Source organism: Esox lucius, chromosome 19 (assembly GCF_011004845.1).
Source record: "Esox lucius isolate fEsoLuc1 chromosome 19, fEsoLuc1.pri, whole genome shotgun sequence".
Classification (NCBI taxonomy): Eukaryota; Metazoa; Chordata; class Actinopteri; order Esociformes; family Esocidae; genus Esox; species Esox lucius.
Window position 1 is genome coordinate 26,564,161 of NC_047587.1, and position 6,137 is coordinate 26,570,297.

A 6,137-nucleotide genomic window follows, 5' to 3' on the forward strand; every position below is an offset into this window, starting at 1 on the left:
TGGCTGATTTGGTGTGGCCGAGGCGTAAAGCAGTTTCTAAAATTAGGTGTGGAAATAATTGGACACTCACACAGGTTGTCATTTTGGTGGTTTACGAAAGTATAGTCGAGTTACAGTTAAATAATGAATATGGGCTTGTAGTGCAGTCTCTCTGACCACTCTTTTTCAAGGTACCAAAAGTTATTGGACTGTTGACTCAAAAGCTGTTTCATGCACAGGTGTGGGCTATTCCATCGTTATTTCTTCATCAATTAAGCAGGTAAAAGGTCAGTTGTTGATGTGTGGCATTTGAATTTGGAAGCTGTTGTTGTAAACAAACACCGTATTGTAAACAAACTGAGCATTACGTTATTGTTTATTTTATTTTACTACCAGAAAGATATTGTCTTTTATTTTTCTTAACCGGAAAGCTAAACTGCGTAAATAGTTTTCTCCTCCCTCCCCACCTGAGCCCCTCTTAAAGGCCTTGGTACCAAATGTATAGTGTCTGGAGCCAACATTAGCATAAATCACTGGTGTGATCCTAGTTCCGGTGTAAAGAACCAGTGGAAACGTGGCATTGGAATGGCCAAATCAACAGTTTGGTACATTCTGAGAAGAAAATAATGCATTGGTGAGCTCTGAAACACAAAAAGGCTTGGACACCCTCGTAAAACAACAGTGGTGGATGATCATAGGATCCTTTCCATGGTAAAGAAAAAATCCTTCACAACATCCAGCCAAGTGAAGAACACTCACCAGGAGGTAAGCATATCATTATGCTTCACCAGAGCAAATACAGAGGGTTCACCACAAGGTCTCAAGAATAGATAGGACAGATTAGACTTTGCCAAAAAAAATAAGAAAGCCAGTTCTGAAGCAGCATTTGTTGGACAGATGAAACTAAGCTCAACCTGTACCAGAATGATTAGAAGAAAAAGTATGGAGAAGGCTTGGAAGGGTTCATGATCCAAAGCTTACCACATCATCTGTAAAACACGATAGAGGCAGTGTGATGGCATGGGCATGCATGCACTCCAATTGCACTGGGTCACTAGTGTTTGTTGATGATGTGACAGAAGACAGAAGCAGCTGGATGATTTCTGAAGTGTAAATGGATATATTGTCTGCTTAGATTCAGCCAAATTCAGCAAAAGTTGATTGGTCGGCACTTCACTTTACAGATGGACAATGACCCAAAACATACTGCGAAAGCAACCCAGGAGATTTTTGAGGCAAAGAAGTGGAATATTCTGCAATGGCCGAGTCAATCACCTGATCTCAACCCGATCAAGCATGCATTTCACTTGCTGAAGACAAAACTTAAGGCAGAAAGACCTACAAACAAACAACAACTGAAGACTGCTGTAGTGAAGACTGCTGAAGCATCATAAAGAAGGAAACCCAGCGTTTGGGGATGTGCATGCATTCCAGACTTCAAGCAGTCATTGCCTGCAAAGGATTCTCAACAAAGTAATGAAAATGAACATTTTATTTATGATTGTGTTAAGTTGTCCAATTACATTTGAGCCCCTGAAATAAGGGGTCTGTGTATGAAAATAGTTGCAGTTCCGTTTCATACGAACCCCTTGAATTAAAGCTGAAAGTCTGCACTTCAACTGCATTTCAATTGTTTTATTACAAATTTATTGTGGTGGCATACAGAGCCGAAATTATGAAAATTTTGTCAGTGTCCAAATATTTCCAGACCTAACTGTATGACGTTAGCTAACTAGGTAGCTAACGTCTAAAGGATTGTTCTAGGCCATTTTAAATATCTGGATATCAATTATCCAAATGCTTTTCTCTCCATATATGGCTGTTATTAATCAAGTATATCAGATACAAGCTTTTTCCTTTCAATAGTGAACCATTAATGCCATACATATATATATATATATAAAGTAGAGGCTACATACATACATACAGGTACCAATCAACACTTCTCATATTAAGCTCATTGTAATGATTTGCCTTCTGGTCTTGATTTAGGTGTGGTGAATGTGAAGAAGACGACCTAGGTTGTAATGGAGGAGACACCTATGCCATTTGATTTACAGAAAGTGCATTTGCCGATAGAGTTGGTCTGGTCTCTCGCTTGAATGTTAGATAAGATGTTTGCATATTTGTGTTATTGTCAATAAATGCTTTTAAGAATTTAAAAAGGTGAAACAATGTTTTTGTTGTTGTTTGAAGTCTGTTTCAACTGTTTTAGGCCTAATTAATGCAAATATATATAATAATTGTCACACATTAAACAACTGTATATTGGACAGGATGAGATGACTAAACCTGTGAACCAAAGTTGATTGAAGATGTGGATTTAGATTGTCATAGTCAATACACGTTTAAGCCTGTTTTTGGCCTTAAATGTGTAACAGTTTATTATGTATGTATTAGTGTTAGTTAACGCAAGTTAGGAAGGACAAAATGTGAACATATTTACATGAATAATGTGTTTTAAGAATTGTGAATTGTGATGAAATAAGCATGAAAAAAATGTAGGTTAAATTAACCTACTCAGAAAAATAGTTTTATCGAGAGTTGGTTGGGTACTGTCAAAGTGGAAATTTCGTTATTGGTTTAGTGAGTACCGCACTGTATGGCAGTGAGGTGTGGGGTCCCCTTATAAATCGACAAACAGGATAAACACCCTATAGACATTTTACACACTGAACTCTACAAAAACTTCCTCCAAGCACAGAGAAAAACTCAAAATAATCTTTGCAGAGCTGAATTAGGCCAATTTCCCCTGCTAATAAAAAAGTTACCCCGAATCCTACCACAACCAAGAGCTGAACAGACAAGAGAACTCACAACAGGGTCCCCTCAAACAACTAAAACTGAGAAAGTTATTGACACAGCAAGCACAACCTAGCCATAGAAACAGGCAGACACAGACAGACCTGTCTGCCAAGGGAGGAAAGGGTATGCACACGGTGCCCTCAGAGAGACAGACAGACCTGTCTGCCCAGGGAGGAGAGGGAATGCACACGGTGCCCTCAGAGAGAGGTGGAGACAGAGCTGCACTTTTTATTACATTGTGACCAATATACAGAAATTACAGACAATATATTACCCAAAAAGTATAAGAAATATAAAGAATTTGAGAGCCTACCAGAAAAGAAAAAAATGCAATACTTATTAGGAGAAAACCCCAACTGCTCACTTTTAGCAGATAAATACGTGAAAACCTGCATAAACCTTAGGGACAGCCAGCGGAAGACCTAATCATTTACAGTTTTTTTAATACAAAAAAGGTGTGTGCATGTGTTTACTCTGTTCAATTTGATAAGATATATTTTCTTTTTTATCATTCATTATATTATTATTATAATAAGTATAATTACTGTGGTTGTTATCCATTCTTTATTGTGGTATTGCTTTGGCAACACTTGAAAATATTCTTGTCATGCCAATAAAAATAGAAATTTGGAAATTTAAATTGAGTAGTGATGTTTAGCGGGAGGCAGGTCTGCAGATGAATGCTGCAGGAAAAAGCCAGAGATGGTTTCAGTTAAAATGGATCAGGAACTGACAAGTCGGAAATTAAGTAATTATTTAGTGAGAGGTGGTGTTTAGCGAGAGTTGGGGGTCTGCGGGTCTGCAGCTGGATGCTATTGCCTCACCCTGGGGGGGACCTTAGGTGCTGAGCATCCACCAAAAAGCACATACTATTACATCACTGTGTATACCAGTATTGAAGGGCGAACGAGATCTGAAAAATGAATTTAGTCATGTTTTGTCAGCAGAACTCTTGTACAAGGTGTCAAGACACTTCCTCTTTCTAAAAGGCTCCAACTCTAAAGCCGTAACTTCCTGCTCTGCCATAGTCCTTCCCGTTTCTTTCCACTCAGCAGGCTGTTTAAATACCCAGTAGACTGGATACTGCTAACCAGCTAACTATACAATAAGCAGTGAAAGATGTACTTTTTAAAGTGATCTTACATTGTAATATTGAACCCTACGTGTTTGAATTTTTTTTTTAAGTGATCTTACGTAATATTGAACCATTCATATTTGAACCGGTGTAGGCTGCTGTACAACTGCTTTGAAAGACAGTGGTAGCTGTATATTATGGGATTTTTTTCCTGCCTGTGGAAACGGGTTTAAGAATCTTTGAAGAATGTATTTACTAATCACATTTGGACTACAGCAGTTTAACAAGACCAAAGCAGCAAATAAGTTAAATTATATTGATTTGTGCCTTGCTGCTTGCTAAACAAACAGTGTGAATTTCCTGCTTGTTTTTGCAAGATTAACAAGATATCTATTGAGATCTGTGGCTGGTAATCTGTAAAATGTATAGCCTACTCTTTTTACATATGGCTAGTTATTGTTGTTATAATGGCAAATTATTTGAGCTTTGCTTATTATAGAACCACGCCAGTGGAATTAACTATAGAGATCTGTGGAAAGTATTATACTGTACAATTAATTAAATCTTTAGACCCAAATAGAGTTCTAGAATGCTGCTGTAGATTTCTGAATTCTCAAAATAAATCTTATTCTCTGACACATTTCAAGCAAACACACATAAAACAAAAAAATACACTTACAGTTCACTTTGTTTTAAAGAGCACATATTCTTCTTAATTTTGACACCACATACAGTGGGGCAAAAAAGTATTTAGTCAGCCACCAATTGTGCAATTTCTCCCACATAAAAAGAAGAGAGAGACCTGTAATTTTCATCATAGGTGCACTTCAACTATGAGAGACAAAATGAGAAAAAAAAATCCCTCTGTAAAATAAGTATTTGGTCACCTACAAACAAGCAAGATTTCTGGCTCTCACAGACCTGTAACTTCTTCTTTAAGAGGCTCCTCTGTCCTCCACTCGTTACCTGTATTCATGGCACTTGTTTGAACTTGTTATCAGTATAAAAGATACCTGTCCCCAACTCAAACAGTCACACTCCAAACTCCACTATGGCCAAGACCAAAGAGCTGTCAAAGGACACCAGAAACAAAACTGTAGATCTACACCAGGCTGGGAAGACTGAATCTGCAATAGGTAAGCAGCTTGGTGTGAAGAAATCAACTGTGGGCGCAATTATAAGAAAATGGAAGACATACAAGACCACTGATAATCTCCCTGATCCGGGGCTCCACACAAGATCTCACCCCGTGGGGTCAAAATGATCACAAAAATCCCAGAACCACACGGGGGGACCTAGTGAATGACCTGCAGAGAGCTGGGACCAAAGTAACAAAGGCTACCATCAGTAACACACTACGCCGCCAGGGACTCAAATCCTGCAGTGCTAGACATGTCCCCCTGTTTAAGCCAGTACATGTCCAGGCCTATCAGAGGTTTGCTAGAGAGCATTTGGATGGTCCAGAAGAGGATTGGGAGAATGACATATGGTCAGATGAAACCAAAATATTACTTTTTGGTAAAAACTTAACTTGTCGTGTTTGGGGGAGAAAAAATGCTGAGTTGCATCCAAAGAACATCATACCTACTGTGAAGCATGGGGGTGGAAACATCATGCTTTGGGGCTGTTTTTCTGCCAAGGGACCAGGACGACTGATCTGTGTAAAGGAAAGAATGAATGGGGCCATGTATTTTGAGATTTTGAGTGAAAACCTCCTTCCATCAGCAAGGGCATTGAAGATGAAACGTGGCTGGGTCTTTCAGCATGACAATGATCCCAAACACACCGCCCGGGCAACGAAGGAGTGGCTTCGTAAGAAGCATTTCAAGGTCCTGGAGTGTCCTAGCCAGTCACCAGATCTCAACCCCATAGAAAATCTTTGGAGGGAGTTGAAAGTCTGTGTTGCCCAGCGACAGCCCCAAAAAATCACTGCTCTTGAGGAGATCTGCATGGAGGAATGTGATTTTCTGGATTAATTTTTTTGTACCTATGATGAAAACTACAGGCCTCGCTCATCTTTTTAAGTGGGAGAACTTTCACAATTGGTGGCTGACTAAATACTTTTTTGCCCCACTGTCCACAGCTGATATGCTGGCCTACCAAGTTATTATGTTGTTTACATGATATTGTCATATTAAAGATATTACCAAAGTTTCACAACACCAAACATATGTCTCTAGTTTATTTGTTACTCACCTCAACATCATCAATGTTTTCAAAGAGAAAGGACATTTCCAACTCCATTAACAAACAATGCAGAAACAGCCTCTTCTAATGC